Source organism: Odocoileus virginianus, chromosome 17 (assembly GCF_023699985.2).
Source record: "Odocoileus virginianus isolate 20LAN1187 ecotype Illinois chromosome 17, Ovbor_1.2, whole genome shotgun sequence".
NCBI classification, from domain to species: domain Eukaryota; kingdom Metazoa; phylum Chordata; class Mammalia; order Artiodactyla; family Cervidae; genus Odocoileus; species Odocoileus virginianus.
Window position 1 is genome coordinate 31,049,434 of NC_069690.1, and position 17,194 is coordinate 31,066,627.

Genomic DNA, 17,194 nt, shown 5'->3' on the forward strand with positions numbered 1-17,194 from the left:
ACTTTCTAGGAAATTGCATTTTCATTGCTAGAAAAACCACTCTCTCTAGAAGGCAGCTCAACAAAATGTACCAAAATACTGAAATTATGAGTCAAATCCATGCAAAATTTTCTAAAAACCTAATTTCTTTGTTAAAGAAAATAAATAGCAGCATGAGTAAACTTTTACCCATTTGTGTAATTATAACAACATTATTTAGAACAGTATAAAAAGGAAAACAGAAAAAATGTCCATCAACTCAGGATTGGCTGTATCAGCTCTAACACAACCATGGATGGAAACCATGATGCCATTAGAAATCCCTACTTTAAGTATGTGCTAAGTGAAATAAATCAAGTACGAAAATAATATCAGTTCAGTTCAGTTGCTCAGTTGTGTCCGACTCTTTGAGACCCCATAGATTGCAGCACACCAGACTTCCCTGTCCATCACCTACTCAAACTCATGTCCATTGAGTTGGTGATGCCATCCGTCTCATCCTCTGTCATCCCTTTCTCCTCCCACCTTCAATCTTTCCCAGAATCAGGGTCTTTTCAAATCAGTCACTTCTTTGCATCAGGTGGCCAAAGGATTGGAGTTTCAGCTTCAGTATCAGTCCTTCCAAGGAATATTCAGGACTGATTTCCTTTGGGATGGACTGGTTTGATCTCCTTGCTGTACAAGGGACTCTCAAGAGTCTTGTCCAGCACCACAGTTCAAAAGCATCTCTTCTTCAGCACTCAGCTTTCTTTATAGCCCAACTCTCACATCCATACATGACTACGGGGAAAACCATAGCTTTGACTAGATGGAACTTTGTCAGCAAAGTAACATCTCTGCTTTTTAATATGCTGTCGAGGTTGGTCATAGCTTTTCTCCCAAGGAGCAAGCATCTTTTAATTTCATGGCTGCAGTCACCATCTGCAGTGATTTTGGAGCCCATTTGTATGATGTACTCTGCATATAAATTAAATAAGCAGGGAGACAATATATAGCCTTGATGTACTCCTTCCTCTATTTGGAACCAGTCCGTTGTTCCATGTCCAGTTCTAACTGTTGCTTCTTGACCTGCATACAGATTTCTCAGGAGGCAGGTCAGGTAATCTGGTATTCCCATCTCTTGAAGAATTTTCCAGTTTGTTGTGATCCACAGTCAAAGGCTTTGGCATAGTCAATAAAGCAGAAGTAGATGTTTTTCTGGAACTCTCTTGATTTTTTGATGAAAATAATATGTATAGTTTAATTATAGTTATTTTTGATCATTTGTAGAGAACTGTGCCTATCCCTAAGACAGAATACCAAAAGATGACAAAATAAAAAGTATTTCTGGGTGGTCATATTTGGAGAGAGTTTGTTTTCTCTTTTGTGCTTTTCTATGTTTTCTAAATTATTTATAATAAATAAAACTAACACATGTTGGTACTGTATTTTTATTTGTTTGTTTTTATTTTTTATTTTTTTATTGAAGTATAACTGGTTGACAATGCTGTTAGTTTGGGTATACAGCAAAGTGATTCAATGATACATACATACATATATATATATAATTTTCTAATTTTTTTCTCTTGTAGGTTATTACAAAACATCAAGCATAGTTCCCTACACTAAACAGTAGATCCTTGTTGCTTATCTATTTTGCATGTAGTAGTGTGTGCCTTTTAATCCCAAACTCCTAAATTATCCCTCCCAAACCCAACTTTTTTAAGGTCAATATTTCATTGAAAATATCCTATCATTCAATATCAATATCCATCTGTTCCTTCTTTTCCCCTAATTTACCTTATTTTAATCAAACAGCAATAACCATGAGGGAAAAAATCCATCTTTTTTTATTTTGCTATTAATATTCCACGAGTATTGCTTTTTGTCCAACCGATGATTGAAACAGACTCAGCACCACACCAATTACTAGAACCAACAATGATGATAGCAAAAGGTCACAATGTGTTTACTGGGTTCCAGGAACCAGTCTAAGGGGGATGTGTGTGTATGTGTAATTCTTACACAACAGCTCTATGAACTAGATCTCAATATCATCCCCTTTCTGTGGACAAAGAAATTGAGAAGTTAGGTAACTGGCCCAAAGTCACACAGCTAATGCTTGTCCAAGTGCAGTCGGTCTCACACTACACCCCAAGCCACTGTGTGATATCATTTCTATAACAAAGAGTATCGGTGGCTCTTGTTTTCCACGTTCTCCACTGCAGTATGTCAACTGAGGCATGTGTTAAGTAAAAGTGGGGGGGGGGGGGCTAGCCAGGGTCCTGAACCACCATTTATAATATTATTTCTATGGAAAATTCCTTGTGCATTCCAAACAACTGACCTACAAATGAAATTTCTGAATCGTCTATTTGCAAGTTGGGGGAAATTATATAGCATATCTCACAAGGAAATTATTGCCAAGGGAAAGACACGTGTTTCCATCCAAAATAAATGTCTGGAAATTATTTTGCCTTTGAATAAGGTCAGGCCATCCATCTCTGGCCAGGAATTTACTCTGAGGACTCTTCATCAAGTGCTTACAGTGTGAATAAAGACTCTTCAGAAGGCTGACAGCGACTGGCAGACGTGGATCTGGGAGGCGTAGAGTTTTCACATGGGCACACACGTGCTCCTGGGGAGAGAGTCCTCCTTGGCTGCCTGGCTTCTTGAAAAAATGAAACAGCAAAAGTGCTGAAGCATTTTCTGGTCCTTTCAGTAGTAGATGGACGTTGCACTCTGTCTTTCCACAAAGATAAGATATCTAGGACAGGGAAAAGGCTGAAAATCAGGAGAATTTTATTTTTTAATGTTTTCATCTCTTTTTTTTTTTTTGGCCATTATCAGACTTTTACTTTTTAAATTATTTATCTGAGTATAGTTGCCTTACCATGTTGTGTTAGTTTCTGGTGTACAGCAGAGCGAATCAGCTATTGTTGTTGTTCAGTCGCTAAGTTGTGTTTGACTCTTTGCGACCCCATGGACTGCAGCATGCCAGGCTTCCCTGTCCTTCACTATCTCCCAGAATTTTCTCTGATGTTGACCCTTATAGCATCTTGATTGCCTTAAACCTCTCAGTCTGCAGTATCAATCTATTCACAGTGACAGTTCAGGAATAAGGACAGTAGAGTACTGAACCATCTCTCATGGGCTTCAAAGAGTCAACTGTGTGGACCTCTTCCCAACTCTGGCTTCAGTTACATCACATCAGTAGTGTGAAACCAGCCAAGGTGAGAGTATTTACACCATAGAATTCAAATGCTACAATCAGGGATTCCCCCCCCCCTTTTTTCTTTCCTCTTTCTCTCTTTTCTGAGAGAGACAGAGAGCACACAGAAGTTGTCACACACTCATCACACATTGTTGGATGGGCATGACTTGATTTGGGTCCTTGAGACCTGAGGAGATAGTTAATCAGGCTTTTAGGAAACCATTGATGACACTATTCCTCTGGGTAAATTATAAAGAAATGAGATCTCAGACAATGGAAGCTACTTTGGCCACCATAAGAAGACCCATCAGAGGATGAAGTTGACATGTAAACCAAGAATCAAAGTGATCTGGAGTCAGAGTTCTGATGGCGTGGTCTTCTGAACCAACCCTTTTGTGACCTATATAAATTTTTTTTACTCTTGAGTTAAACGAGACCGTAGAATTTCTGTCTTAAACTAGCTTGAACTGGGATTTTTTATCATCATCGATGGAAAGATCTTGAATTAATACACAGAGTTATGACTTATGAGCAAGGCCACCCACATGGTGCAATCCCAAGAGGATCACGCATGTTGACATCATTGTGAAGAGCAGTCCTTAGAATTGGGCAGGACACCACCTCTGCAGCCCCGGTATATGAGGTGGTTGTGCCTAAGAAACAAGTTTACCCATTCCCTATAACTCAGCAAGAGCCAAAACCCCTAGCTCAGTTCCCCTTGGTTCCATTTATTTCCTTGTGCCATTTTGATTAATCTCTTCTTATTCCCCTGCCACAAGTGAGACACCCTCTGCCCTATTTTTATTTCTTTGCTTCATCCAACAACCAACATTTACTGCCTTCTGTCCTCATTTCAAGTTTTCTGTGGCCTCCGGGAATTCCTAAAAAGAATGAATAGACTCTTTAATGCTGGCCAGCTCCATTGATTAATCAAAGTTTTCCCACCAGTCTTGCAAACATTTATCCTGTTATTTTGATTTCCATTTCCCCTATATTGGCCAGAAGGACCTATTCATCATCCTCCAAATATGTCCAACAAATCTATGTTTCAGCACCTCTGTGCGTTGTTCTTCTTGTCCTGAATTCCAAGGTCCCTTTATCTTTCCCTATTGAAATCTTATGTTTCCAGCAACTCCCAATTCAAATCCCTTCCCTTATGAGTAAGTCCAATATTATTACAAGAAACAGACCTCTTTAGCCAAAAGAACTAGTCGGTTGGATAAAAAAAATACACACACACACAGTGCTCACTCACAGAACCTAGGGCACCAAATATAGCCATGTCCTACGTGACACCAGAGTCAGAGGAGTCAGAAAAATCAGGGGTGGAAATTACCCTCTCCATCTCTGGAGCACAGGTCTCCACTTCTCTGATCTTCTCTTTTTTTATGCTTTGTTGTTTTCACTCCTTCACACCAGTTCTCTGCATTTAGTGGGTCCAATGGCATATTTATCCCATCAGTTCTGGAATTCAATGGAAACAGTACATTCTCCATATGTCCCCATTCCCCCAATTCCTTGGAGAGAGAAGACAGGAATTCCAGCTGAGCAAAGGAGTGGACTCCCTTCAGTCTGATGCCCACCCCTTGACCAGCCAACTGTGTAGACAGGAAGAAAGAGCATGATTGTTAAAACATGGAAACTTGGACTCTTCCTTCTAGAGATGTGGAAGAATCTGAGTTTTGAAGGAGGAGGCATCCAGACATGGAAGAAATGACTGGCATCCCACAAATCATCACAGATGGAGTGATCTGAACTCCCACCACCCCCACTTCTTACTACCTGTGTCTTTTGTTGTTGTTTAGTCACTCAGTCCTGTCTGACTCTTTAGGACTCCATGCACTGCAGCATGCCAGGCTTCCCTGTCCTTCACTATCTCCCAGAGTTTGCTCAGATTCATGTCCATTGAGTCAGTGATGCCATCCAACCATCTCATTCTCTGCCATCCCCTTCTCCTTTTCCCTTCAATCTTTCCCAGCATCAGGGTCTTTTCCAATGAGTCACTTCTTCACATCAGGTGGCCAAGGTATTGGAGTTTCAGTATCAGTCCTTCCAATGAATATTCAGGACTGATTTCCTTTAGGATTGACTGGTTTGATCTCCTTGCTGCCCAATGGACTCTCAAGAGTCTTCTCCAACACCACAGTTCAAAAGCATCTATTCTTCAGCGCTCAGCCTTCTTTATGGTCCAACTCTCACATCCATGCATGACTACTAGAAAAATCATAGCTTTGACTGTATGAACATTTGGCGGCCAAGTGCTCTCTCTGCTTTTTAATATACTACATGGCAGTAACTTATTCATGTCTCACTTCCTCTACTAGGGTACATGCCCCAGTTTATTTCATGTGTGTTTATGTGAGAACATAGTTGGGTTCTCCAGAGAGCAGAGTTATAGTTTATGTAAAGGGTGTTTATTCAAGAATGACCTTGGTATCCAGACCCATGCAGGCAGAGGAAGGGAGCAGGACTGGGAAGAGGGCAATGATGAACTTCAGCAAAGGCCAGATGGCAACTTGGTCTATTCTTTAGCCTGCTGTGGAGCTAGGAGGTAACTTGAGCTTTGTCCTAGTTACTAGGGCTTTCCTGATAGCTCAGCTAATAAAGAATCTGCCTGCAATGCAATAGACCCCCGTTCAACTCCTGGGTCGAGAAGATCTGCTGGAGAAGGGATAGGCTACCCACTCCAGGATTCTTGGGTTGCCCTGATGTCTCAGCTGATAAATAATCTGTCTGCAATGAAGGAGACCTGGGTTTGACCCCTGGGTTGGGAAGTTCTCCTAGAGAAGGGAACAGCTACCCACTCCAGTAATCTGGCCTAGAGAATTCCATGGATTTGTATAGTCCATGAGGTCACAAAGAGTCTGACACAACTGACAGACTTTCACTAGTTACATTGAGAGAACCAAGTCTCTGGACCCTGAATTTATCTGCCATTCGCTCTGAGGATCTGCAGGAAAGGGCTTGGATTTGTGAAGGGGAAGCTGTCTGCAGCTGAGACACCTGGAAGGACCAACAGCTGGGGGCTGTGTGCTGACAACATGCCCAGCAGCTGCAGCAACAAGTTTTCCATTAAAGTGGGATCTGGATGGCAGGACTCGATGATCAAATGCAGTCACTATTGTGCATCACAGGAGACGTGAGTGTGCATATCTGTTATCAGCTTCAAAGCAGAGAGGGAGATGGGGAGAAGGGCGAGAGAGCAAGAGAATAATTGTTGAATGGAAGAATAGATGGATGGATAGATACAAATGAGTCATTTTTACACAGATTCTATGGGAGAAATGGGGGGTGGATGTGTGAAGTTAGCCACGTGGGCTAATTCCAGTTCATACATTTCCAATGGCTTTAACCAGGTCACTAAGCATCTCTATTGCTTCTCTGCTCTTTCATCTGATTAAAGCAAATACACTCCCTGATGTCTGTCCCTAACATTTGCATGACCCAGAGAAGGACACAACTGGGGTTCCCCACCCCACAGAAGTGAGTTGCACCTCAACCCACACAATCAAGTCCTTCCCACACTCCTCCTCCAACTCTCCATGAGCAGCAGCCCCTGGGACAGCCATGAATCGAGGGGCAAGGCCATGGGGTGGGCCACCCTTGGGTGAACAGACCCACAACAGAGACCCTCAGGCTCTAAAGGGGTCCTAGAATGCTGAAATTCTGAGAAAAGCTTAATTAAAATGGTGGCTCATTTAATGAGAACCTATTCTGTAGCACAGAGAACTTTACTTAATGCTCTGTGGTGACCAGAAAAAGGAAATCCAATAAAGAAGGGATATATATACATACACACACACACACACACACACACACACACACACACAGAGCTGATTCACTTTGTTGTACTGGAAAAACTAACACAACATAGTAAAGCAACTATACTCCAGTAAAATTTAAAAAATGAAACAAAACAGTTGCTCATGAAGGGAAATTTCTACCTAGTAATCTGTGGATGCCCTGCAGGTCATTTAGCCTTCTTGTGTGCAAACTGAAACTCCCCAGTCTGCTCTCAATAACTCCTCCACCCCATAGCCCCTCTCAGGGGTGACTCAGCTGCCTGAGCTCCCAGCCCAGGAGCACCCCAGCCTCTGCCCCACCCCTCGCTTCACTTGCCACAGTCGACAAACAACAGGACCTGCAGATGCTGCCTCCTTACTGCCTGTGTAGTTGGGGCCACCTCTCCCCGCGGTCACCTCCTCTGTTCCAGCCACAGCGATCTCCAGCCCGAAAGACTCCAGCAGCCACATCTGCATTGTTTCTGCCTCCAGTCTAACCCACATCCAATCATTCGCTGCTCTGTGGCCAGAGAGATCATCCTGACAAGAAAATCCAATCATGTTAGTTTCCCACCTATCAGGCTTTCTCTTATTCCCCTCTGCCCTTGAGATGAAGTCCCAGCTCCCCAAGACAGCATGAAAGACCTTTCATTTCTGCCTCCTTCTCACTACTGAGGCTTTTAAAAAATATGTCACACACATATTTATGTATATAGTATATTCTATATATGAATATAGAATATATACATATATGTACATGTATACAATGTATGGGCTTCCCAGGTGGCCCAGTGGTAAAGAACCGGCCTGTCAATTCAGGAGACACAAGGAGTGTGAGTTCAATCCTTGGGTCAGAAAGATCCCCTGGAGACGGAAATGGCAATCCACTCCAGTACTCTTGCCTGGGAAATCCCATAGACAGAGGAACCTGGCAGGCTAACAGTCCATGGGGTCGAAAAAGAGATGGACACAACTTAGTGATGGAGCATACACACACACATGCATGTAATGTATAGCACACATATACACATACATGCACACATGTATGTGCATATACAGAATATTCCCATATACACTTAAGTATAAGGAAACACAAAAATGACTTACATGTAACAAACTGTCATTTTGCCCTATTTATTTCTGTAATTTTAGATATTGTTTTAAAGAAAGAAAGTTTGACAGATATACTTGAAAACTTACCCTCCACCAAAGCCCCAAATCCCATCCTTTACCAAACCCAAACTTTGTCTGGTAGAATTCACCTTTACTTCCCTCCCACCAGCAAAGTCCATTAACCCAGCATCCTTTAGTGAATGCTCTGTCCTTTGCACACATTTGCAAACATTCTCTTCTGTCTGTCTCTGTCTTGTATCAGAGACTACCCTCAATTTTCTCAACCCTCAATTCTGTAATTCGCTTCCACTGGTCTGCCTCTCTCTCTCTCTCTCTCTCTCTCTCTCTCTCTCTCTCTCTCTCTCACACACACACACACACACACACACACAAAGTTTTATTACTATAAATTTAAAACAATTCAGAAAAAGATACTTGCCACTTAACCAATCCCATGGGCCTGAGCCACATAGCTCTAATGGAAAAAAAAAAACATCCAGCAAAAAAGAGGATGAGAAATAATAACAACACTTCAGGGTTAGGTGCCGAGCTCCTCAAACATAGTTCTGGTGAACCTTCAGCTACATGTCCCAGTAACATTTCTGATATCATCAGAAATGATAGCATCATCTTTGGAAGTGATTCTGTGAAAATTACCTGTGTGTCTCCAAATCAGCTTTGCTTTCTATGGGTTAGAAGAGAAAAAAGTACATATAAATCTAAGGTCAGCCTTCATTAAGAGAGAAGAGACAGAAAACACTAATGGTTAGGTACAAGTGCTCCAAATATTCTTAACTTTCATAGCCAATCCCTTTTTTAAAAAACCACTTTCTCAAATTTTCTAGGGAAGCATTTTTGACATTCCCTCCTATTAAGACTGCAAGGAGATCAGTCAGCCAACCTAAAGGAAATCAACCCTGAATACTCATTGGAAGGACCGATGCTGAAGCTGAAGCTCCAATACTTGGGCCACCTGATGTGAAAAATCAACTTATTAGAAAAGACCCTGAAGCTGGGAAAGATTGAGGGCAGGAGGAGAAGGGGGTGACAGAGGATGAGATGGTTGGATGGCATCACTGACTCAATGGACATGAGTCTGAACAAGCTCCAGGAGTTGGTGATAGAGAGGGAAGCCTGTTGTGCTGCAGTCCATGGAGTCACAAAGAGTCAGACACAACGTAGCAACTGAACAACAAGCTGTTGAGACAGTTTTCTTTTGGTTGTTCTTAGGCAATAACTTCAAGAAACTGCCTTTATTAAGCTCCCACTGTCCGTGGCTTGGCTTCCCGGGATGTTATAACCCTGGCAGCTGCATCCCCAAAGCCATCAGTTACCGTCTGGTCTGTCCTCTGTCCCCGTGTCCTGTAGAGTAAATACTCAAATTCTCCCCTGGGGGTGAGTTTTCTTTCATTTTTAATTTTTTTCAATCTCTTCACCCATCTGTATTCCTTTTGGCTATCAAGTCAAGGTGAGATTGACACATGCTGATAGTTGTTACAGCTGCTGCTGGGAACCGGTTACCCTAGCAACGGAGAGAAAACAAACATAGGAATTCCAAGGAGCCATAGGGACACCCCTCAGCTTCTAGGCTTCTAAAAATTAGTGGAGTAACTGGATCGCAAGGCCTGCCCACATCTGTCTGGCTGAATTCGTGGCTGAATTTACAAAACAGAGGAAGAGCCGATTGCTACCACCAGTTCCGAGGAGGAAACCTTCCTGCTTTTTCTTTCTTTTTTAAAACTTTTGATATTATACTGAGGTGTAGCTGATTAGCAATGGTGTGGTAGTTTCAGATGAACAGGGAAGGGACTCAGCCATATATACACGTGTATCCGTTCTCCCCCAGACTCCCCTCCCACCCAGGCTGCCACATAACATGGAGCAGAGTTCCCAGTGCTCTATAGGAGGTCATTGTTGGTTATCCATTCTAAATGTAGCAGTGCGCTTTGATTTATAGCGTGTGATCTTATGGGCAAGAGGACCCCTATCCCCAAGTATTTTGTGTCCTGACCTGTGACAATAACCCTGATCCATCTCCCTTCATACAGAGGTGTCTGAAACCTAGCAAGCTAAGGGGTTGCCAAGGTCTTGAGGGGCAGGAGCCAACCATTGTCTTTGGCCATCGGCACAGTCTTTGCAGTAGCAAAATTATTATTCCCATTAATGCAGTGGGGGAGGGACTTCCATCTTTTAATGAGAAAATGGAGGATTGTTTTCATTTTTAATTGCAGGGGCTAATTAAGGCCTGGGGCTCTGTGGCCGGGGACCCTTGTGGGTATGCATTCCCATCACCTCTGCAGAGCCTCCCCCCAGCTGTGGGTAAGCCCCCTGCCCCAACTTCCTGCTGTAATTAGTAAGGGCTTCTATTCTGATTAAGTACTTTATTACAGAAGCTAATTATGAAGCCCAGAGCGGGTTAGCTATGCCTTAGGAGAGATTTCCTTGTGCTTTGTGAAGGGAATTCTAATGGCAGCAAGGGTGTTGTTTCGACCTTTGAAGGACAAAGGTAGGAATTGGCACATCACACGGATGGTCAAATGTTCATCTATCCATGGAAAATGGACATATGTTAAAGCCACACCAGGAAAGCCAAGAAAACAAAGCTCCTTTTCAACGGAGATTTCAGCTGGAGGTTAGAGAGGAAACAAACGCTATCAGCCACCAGCACCCAGAGACTATAGCAACAAAAGGTCCACCTTGGACCCCCGAGCAAACCCGCAGCGTGAGGAATCTTGGCTTTGTCTAATGCACCAACCCAAGCTGAAATCGTGGAGTGAAAGGGTTTCAGTCGTAACTACATATTGTATCCTGTAATTGTCTGTGCATTCATGTTTTCTCAGTATCACCGTGGTATCTGGAGAAAAGACAGTGAAGAAGAAGGAAACCGGGAAACGTTGGGAATTTGTAATAGTCCTTTGTTGTTTTTTACATCATTCATCTTAAAGCCCTTCGGATAGAGTTAAGAAAAAGCATGTTTTTTATTAGACATGTCTTTATAATTCTATATGGCTTCCTAGCATTTCTAGGGAGATACAGATATCTATATTTGTTGTTGTTTTTAGTTGTTAAGTTGTGTCTGACTCTTTTGTGACCCCATGGACTGTAGGCCACCAGGCTCCTCTGTCCGTGGGATTCCCCAGGCAAGAATACTGGAGTGGGTTGCCATTTCCTTCTCCAGGGGATCTTCCTGACCCAGAAATCGAACCCTCATCTCCTACATGCAGGTGGATTCTTCACCACTGAGCCACCAGGGTCTGGAAGCACATTTTGTTCATTCAAGATCCCCACTTCCCATCGAAAACTAGAGAGGCCTTCAAAGTGGAGAAGACCCTGCAGAACTTCACTGATACTTTCTATTTTGCAGGGGAAAGGCAGACAGTGGGGCTTCAACATGAAGGGTGCAGGCCAGGGCCCCTACACCACCTGTTTAATCCACCACAAGTGTGTCCAGCAGCTTCAGCCAAAACAGGCAGGAGATGTCCTTTCGTACAAGGTGAGTCTCCCAGCTGTGACTGCCTGGTCTTCCTCTCAGCATCCATTTAGCTACTGAATCCCTAACAAAAATGCAGACTTGTGTCCATGTTCCATTTTCCCCTCACATAGAACTGTAAAATTTGAGTAGGAACCCCCATTGATTTTTTACAGAATATTATGATTTTTTTTTTTAGTTGAAGCAATTCAGTTTATTTCACTGAATAAGGTATACTTTGTATGTGTTAATAACTCTCTACTTTGCTCCAAGTTATTTATGTGGCTTATAAAAATACATATAAAATAAAAAAAGAATCAATGGAGACAAAAAGGAGCACGTTAAAATGTTCAGTTCAATTGCTCAGTCATGTCTGACTCTTTGCAACCCCATGGACTTCAGCAGACCAGCCTATCTCCCGGAGTTTGCTCAAACTCTTGTCCATTGAGTCAGTGATGTCATCCAACTATCTCATCTTCTGTCGTCCCCTTCTCCTCCTGCCTTCAATCTTTCCCAGCATCAGGGTCTTTTCCAATGAGTCGGTTCTTCACATCAGGTGGCCAAAGTATTGGAGTTTCAGCTTAAGCATCAGTTCTTCCAATGAATATTCAGAACTGATCTCCTTTAGGATGGGCTGGCTGGATCTCCTCACAGTCCAAGGGACTCTTCAGGAGTCTTCTCCAACACCACAGTTCAAAAGCATCAATTCTTCAGCACTCAGCTTTCTTTATAGTCCAGCTCTCACATCCATACATGACTACTATATGGAAAAACCATAGCTTTGACTAGACAGACCTTTGTTGGTAAAGTAATGGCTCTGCTTTTTAATATGCTGTCTAGGTTTTTGGGGTTTTTTGTGTTTTTTTTTTTTCTCTTGTTGTGATCAAATAATTGCTTGATGAAAGGAAGAGAGAATGGCTTTGCTCAAACACTGCTTGTGCAATGGTCAGTAATGTAATTTTTCTGATGTTTAATTTGGCAATGTGTGCTTTGAAAGCCTTAAAAATGTTTATATTCTTCACCCCAGTAATAATGATTTTGATTTTTAGAATGAAGAAATCATCAGAGCTACACACCAAGATTTACATGGTTCTTGGTATAATTTATGATACAAAAAATGGGAAAGAATCTATATATTCATTAAAATTTTGGTTAAACACAATTGGATATGTATAGGCATTAAAAATATATTTGAATATTTTTTGTGAATTTTTAAGGAATGGAAAAATGCCAAGTATATCTTAAGTGAAAACTCAGCTTATATAGAGCATGACACAATTGTGTACAGATAAAGCAAAGATGAAACAAATTTATAAAGAGAAAGAAAGGCCAAATGCTGCAATTAACACTGTTTATCTCTGGGCTGTAATGTTACAGGGAATTATTATTATTATCCAAATGTTCTGCAATAAACATTTATTACTAGTGTAATCAGAAAAAAAAAATTCCTTTTCTAAAATTCTCATTCAAAATACTCCTTCCGCCTAGGGATGATCTGTGATTCTTTCCCTGGTAATATTAGCTTAGAAAAAATAAAATATCCACACCTCAATTCGTTTGCTATTCCCATCTCCAGCCAGATCAAGTGAAAGTGAAAGTCACTCAGTCGTGTCTGACTCTTTGCAACCATGGCTATATAGTCCATGGAATTCTCCAGGCCAGAATACTGGAGTGGGTAGCTTTTCCCTTCTCCAGGGGAATCTTCCCAACCCAGGGATCAAACCCAGGTCTCCCGTTTTGCAGGCAGATTCTTTACCAGCTGAGCCCCCAGGGAAGCCAGATCAAATCTGACCTCAGATCGACAACAAATCTGTAGCAATTAAATATCACCAACATCTTCTCTCAGAGGGCCAGAGGTTTTTAAAAGACTTTTTCAGACATTTAGTGATGTCTTTTGGCCCATGCATTCTTTTAAGAGGGCTTGAGGGGAGTATCCAGGGGTAGCAATCATGCCACGAATGGACTGTTGGTTAGAACAGATGCACCAGGAACAACCGATGAGAACAAGGATATAGATGGTAACTACATTTGCCTACAGCCTCCATGTCAATCCAGACAGAAATTTCCAACACAGGTGAGTATAAGGAAAGAAACTTATCATCATGGATGGATTTTTCCTTTAACAGATACCCATTCCATACTTTAGAAAATGCAAGTCATCTCTGAATAGCGCCTTTCTAAGTGACAGTGACAGAAAGTGTCAGATGGTCCAAGAGGATCTCTGAGGGCACAGTGTCACAACAAAGTCTTCATTGATCTGCTAGGTGTGCGCAGTGACAGGCCCCCCAGCAACCAATCAGGATGAGAAATAGAATCCATTAGTGGACTTGTTAAGCATCTTTGGCTCTCTGTGGATGACAGTCGAGTATCTGCCTTTCTCTATAACAGTAAGTCATTCTCCCCAGGTAGTGACAGCAGGGAGACGTCACACAATACGAGAAAAATCTCAACAGTGATTGCTTTATTTTGTAGATGACATTGAGAACACCAGAGGTGCTGGTTAGAAACACGCAGAGATTTATTTTTATGAGGTTTAAGCCTCAGGAATGATTTATAGGGCAACTCCTGAGACAAAGTAATAATTCACCACAGACCATGGAGCTGTGTCTCTGTTCTGAAGCCTCAAGAAAACAAGATTCATCTTTTATTGTGTCTGTGATCATGAAAGCAAATGCTAAAAGTTAGCGATCGGTAGGAACTCTGTCACAGTGATGTATAGACTTGCCACTTTCAAAATTAATACTCCTTCAACCTGTGTGTCTAGAGGTTCCTGAACTCACCTATCTCGACTTCCTCATACCACACATCACATGTATTAATAGTTGAAAACATCATTTTGTATTGGATGAAAAAGATGAATGTGGTCCTTCCAGTAATTAACTTAGTGCCACTGATCCTTGTGACAAACGGGGGGTGAATCAAGCAGCATCAGGAAAGGAAACTCACAGGCAATCAGTAGTCACAGAGTTAGCCAAGCTGAGATGATATTTGACTATGACTGAGAGACGTCCGCTCATACAAAGGGAAATGTATTTATCACTTGTCAGAGCTTTGGTCTCCACATGCGCTATCTCCGGACACATGTGTTTATGATAACCTTGTAGATCTGTGTCTCTTAAAGCAGCAGTCCCCAACCTTTCTAGCACCAGGAACCAATATCATAGAGGAAATTTTTCTACAGACTGGGGACAGGAATGCTTTCAGGATGATTCAAGTGCTTTACATATATTGTGCACTTTATTATTATTACATCAGATCATCAGGCTAAGTTAGATTGCAGGGGTTGGGGTCCCCTGTCTTTAAGGTTGTGATTCCTGATTTTAATTAATCCAGTAGTCCTTGGATCATTCAGGTATTCCAGATGAAAAAAAATTATACCATTTTCGTAGCAGAGATTTCACAAATCAGTTTCACAAATACAGCTGTCCAATGACGATTTCCTCCAAATCTCTCCATGTTCCAAAACATCCATTATTTTGATAAAAGTTGCACAGTGACTTCACTGATTGGGTTCTGCCCATCCCACCCTCCCTCACTCTCTCTATAAGCCTTATCCCTTCACTTACAGGTTATCACTGATTTTTGTTAAGTGTGCATTTCTATGTCTGATGATTGGATTGCATTATAATCTCAATCCACCAAAAAGGGGAAAAAGTCAACCGTTGATCATGAAAACAGTGCTGCCTGCAAAGACCACAGCTATTCTGTCTTTTGAGATTACTCGGGTCACATACAAGAATTCTTTCTCCTGCCAAGTCTAGATTTCACTGTTCGTTCTCAGATAAGGACTCTTGCTTTTTTACCACCCTCGACATGGCAGCTAAATTTACAGTTTGAGGTTTCAAATACGCCTACCCAGGGTTCAGAGTGTAATCTCTTAGTCCTGGTCATGGTAGATTTCTGCTTGCATTTCAGGGTTTTATCCTGAGTACTCACCCAGTACAAAAACTGTGCACTTCCCACTGGGGAGGAGAAGGCATGTCCGTGGTGTGGAGGTAGTCTTGTGAATGCAGGGGGAGACATTTGAGAGAGAATGCTAAGTCACTTCAGTCGTGTCCAACTCTTTACAATCCCATGGACTGTAGCCCATCAGGCTCCTAGGTCCATGGGATTCTCCAGGCAAAAATACTGGAGTGGGTTGCCCTTCCCTTCTGCAGGGGATCCTCCCAACCCAGGGATTGAATCCACATCTTTTATGTCTCCTACATTGGCAGCTGGGTTCTTTACTTCTAGCACCAAGGACAGGATGTAAATCAAACTATTAACAGTCGTGAACATTGAGGAGTGGGGCCAGGAGAGAGTGGAGTGAAGAGAGAAAAAAAACTCACCTTTTACTTTGTGCATGTTTGTTCCAATTCATCCATAAATCTTTCCAGAGCCCCTTGCCATGGGCTGGGAGGGTGTGTCAACAGGAAATGTGGGGTCCCTGCTCTCAGGGAGCTTACCTTGTAGAGGGAAAGCCTAATTAGTAAACATATAAACACAGAAATGCAAAAAATACACATTGGATCATGGCATCAGGCCCATCGCTTCATGGCAAGTAAAAGGGGAAAAGGTGGAAGCAGTGACAGGTTTTATTTCTTGGGCTCCAAAATCACTGCAGAGACTGCAGCCGTGAAAATAGAAGATGCTTGCTCTTTGGAAGGAAAGCTATGACAAACCTAGACAGCGTATTAAAAGGCAGTGACATCACTTTCCCGCCAAAGGTACATATAGTCAAAGCTATGGTTTTTTCAGTAGTCATGTACAAATGTGAGCGTTGGACATAAAGAAGGCTGAGCACAGAAGAACTGATGCTTTCATACTCTGGTGCTGGAGAAGACTCTTGAGAGTCCCTTGGACAACAAGGAGATCCAACCAGTCCATCCTAAAGGAAATCAATCATAAATATTCATTAGAAGGACTGATGCTGAAGCTGAAGCTCTAATATAAGAAGAGCTGACTCACTGGAAAAGACACCGATGCTTGGAAAGATTGAAGGCAAAAGGAAAAGGGGGGCAACAGAGGATAACATAGTTAGATAGCATCACCGACTCAATGGATGTGAATCTGAGCAAACTCCAGGAGATAGTGGAGGACAAGGAAGCCTGGCATGCTGCAGTCTGTGAGGTCACAAAGTTGAACATGACTTAGCGACTGAACAACAGCAGCACAGGGAAGAAAATGAACATGCCAGGGAGATCTGCCTTGAAGACAAGGATGGGGCCTGAGGAGATGACCACACACATCCCCTGGGACACATGCACAGTTGGAACTGTATTCAAGGTCCACATACTTCCTTTAAAGAAATGCTTTTGAAGAAAACAAAAGCAGAGCAAGCCAGGCAGACCCTCGGTGGAATTTTGAACTTAAAGTTTTGGTGTCTGCCCTCCTCTCCCTTGGCAGTGAACTTGGCTGGGATGGATGGGAGGAGGGCACATGAAGGCTAGATAGAGGCTTCACTGAAGCAGAAGCAGAGCCTTGTCAAAGGCGTAGGCCACGGAACACAAGACCCGGAGCCACCATTCATTTTCTGAAACCCAAGGACGGGCTTCAGTGGGTGATGGCAATGTGGCTTCCTCCAGCTCGAAGGACTGGTGGGTCCATTCATCTGTGCTGCTGCTGTTTCTGATGCAGTAGGTGCTTAATAAATGCTACCTGAGAAAAACACAACTAGTC

General features: G+C 42.4%; 3 long non-coding RNA genes across 4 annotated transcripts in view; 1 reads left to right on the top strand and 2 right to left on the bottom strand.

Annotated features, from left to right (window-relative positions):
• Nucleotides 1-1,561: 1,561 nt before the first annotated feature.
• LOC110127767 (uncharacterized) lies at nucleotides 1,562-4,879 on the bottom strand. The gene is made up of 3 exons (XR_002310923.2): nucleotides 4,509-4,879; nucleotides 4,003-4,053; nucleotides 1,562-2,725 (listed from the first exon to the last, which is right to left on the bottom strand). It is a non-coding gene; the product is annotated as an uncharacterized lncRNA (long non-coding RNA).
• Nucleotides 4,880-6,053: 1,174 nt separating this feature from the next.
• The window catches only part of LOC110127766 (uncharacterized), a 33,227-nt gene continuing 22,086 nt past the window's right edge, over nucleotides 6,054-17,194 (top strand). For both annotated transcript variants that reach the window (XR_011492244.1, XR_002310921.2), the window contains exons 1-2: nucleotides 6,054-6,311; nucleotides 11,432-11,560. This is a non-coding gene — a long non-coding RNA (uncharacterized lncRNA). The remainder of the gene's footprint in view (nucleotides 6,312-11,431; nucleotides 11,561-17,194) is intronic.
• LOC139039081 (uncharacterized) lies at nucleotides 7,284-9,585 on the bottom strand. Its single transcript, XR_011492245.1, has 3 exons — nucleotides 9,402-9,585; nucleotides 8,725-8,752; nucleotides 7,284-7,494 (listed from the first exon to the last, which is right to left on the bottom strand). It is a non-coding gene; the product is annotated as an uncharacterized lncRNA (long non-coding RNA).